Source organism: Arachis duranensis, chromosome 6, assembly GCF_000817695.3.
Source record: "Arachis duranensis cultivar V14167 chromosome 6, aradu.V14167.gnm2.J7QH, whole genome shotgun sequence".
NCBI classification, from domain to species: domain Eukaryota; kingdom Viridiplantae; phylum Streptophyta; class Magnoliopsida; order Fabales; family Fabaceae; genus Arachis; species Arachis duranensis.
Genome location: NC_029777.3, coordinates 71,683,858 through 71,685,502, shown reverse-complemented (window position 1 = coordinate 71,685,502; position 1,645 = coordinate 71,683,858). Strand labels below are relative to the sequence as shown.

The 1,645-nt window shown below is 37.9% G+C and overlaps 1 non-coding gene across 1 annotated transcript; it reads right to left on the bottom strand.

The window, feature by feature from the left end:
* Positions 1-419: 419 nt before the first annotated feature.
* Positions 420-491, bottom strand: TRNAY-GUA (transfer RNA tyrosine (anticodon GUA)). The gene has a single exon. It is a non-coding gene; the product is annotated as a tRNA-Tyr (tRNA).
* Between the last annotated feature and the right edge of the window lie 1,154 nt (positions 492-1,645).

The window sequence follows — 1,645 nt, the reverse complement described above, 5'->3', positions numbered from 1 at the left end:
TTGAGGAATCAAATTGATTCATCCACTTGACTTTCCTCCATGGTTAGAGGTTAACTAAGTGGGAGTAATGGATAATTTGTTATCACAATTAAGGAGGATAACTAGGATAGGACTTCTAGTACTCATATCTTGCGAAGAGCTTTATTAGTTGTTAGTTTATTTTCTTTTCCATTTATATTTCTTGTCTAAAATCTCAAAAAAACCCCAAAGTAACTCACAACCAATAACAAGACACTTTATTGTAATTCCTAGGGAGAACGACCCGAGGTTCAATACTTCGGTTTATAAATTTTAGGGGTTTGTACTAGTGACAAACAACTTTTTGTATGAAAGGATTATTGATTGGTTTAGAAACTATACTTGCAACGAGAATTCATTTGTGAAATTCTATACCATCAAAAATCCAATCATCAAAATGGCGCCGTTGCCGGGGATCGAACCCGGGTCGTCCGCGTTACAGGTGGAAATACTCACCACTATACTACAACGACGCCATTTTGATGATTGGATTTTTGACGGTTTAGAATTTCACAAATGAATTCTCGTTGCAAGTATAGTTCCTAAACCAAGCAATAATCCAATCATCAAAATGGCGCCATTGCCGGGGAATTGCAATGGTGTTATGTTATTGGTTATTGTATATATGTGAATATTGTGAATATGTTTGCTTTTTGCTTATTTGTTAGTTTTTAGTTTATTCTCTTTATTTGTTACTATTTTTTTTGCCCTCTTTTACTATCATGAATTCTCACTTTGGCTATGAGTGTAGTTACAATTATGTTGTAGGTGATGAGAACTATAAGGAGAATGTGTATCAAGGATGGGATAACCAAAGGTGGGAGGAGCCATATGTATATGATCAATCCTCTTGGCAACAACCCCCACCGATGCACTATGAAGAAGAGCCATTCTATGATGCATATCAATCCAATGGTTATGGTGAATCCCCTTGTGACTTTCAAGAACCACCACCATATGCCTATGATCCATATCCTCAACATAACTCTCAACCATACTCACAAGCCCCTTCTTACCAACCACCTTCATATGACCCTAATCCATATCCATCCTACCAACAACCATATGAGCCATATGAACCACATATAGAGCCACCACCATTCCAACATCAATATTTTCAAGAGCCACCCCCTCCATATTATTACCAAGATGAACCACCTCCAATAAATGAAAATTTTCAACCACAAGACAAATTCTACTTTCCACCACAACCTCCCATAGAAGAATACTTATATCCATTGAACCAAGAGCCACATGATCCTAATCATATTATCCAATAGGAACAAGAGTCAAGGGATCGTCTCAAGAAAGCATTGGATCAATTTCAAGCAACCATGGAGTGTGTTGTGCAATAAGTGGAAAGAGTGGAAAACATTGAACCACCACAACTCTACTAAGAAGAACCACCTTCCTACTATGAACCCTCTGATCTAGCCATAACTTGATAGCTACGATTTAGGAAATTGCACAATCGGCAAAATTCCTTCCGGCAAGTGCACCGGTTATCGTCAAGTAAAAACTCACAATAGAGTGAGGTCGAATCCCACAAGGATTGGTTGAATGAGCAATTCGGATTAGAAGTTTGTTCTAGTTGAGCGGAATCAAGATTTAGATGAGAATTGCGGAA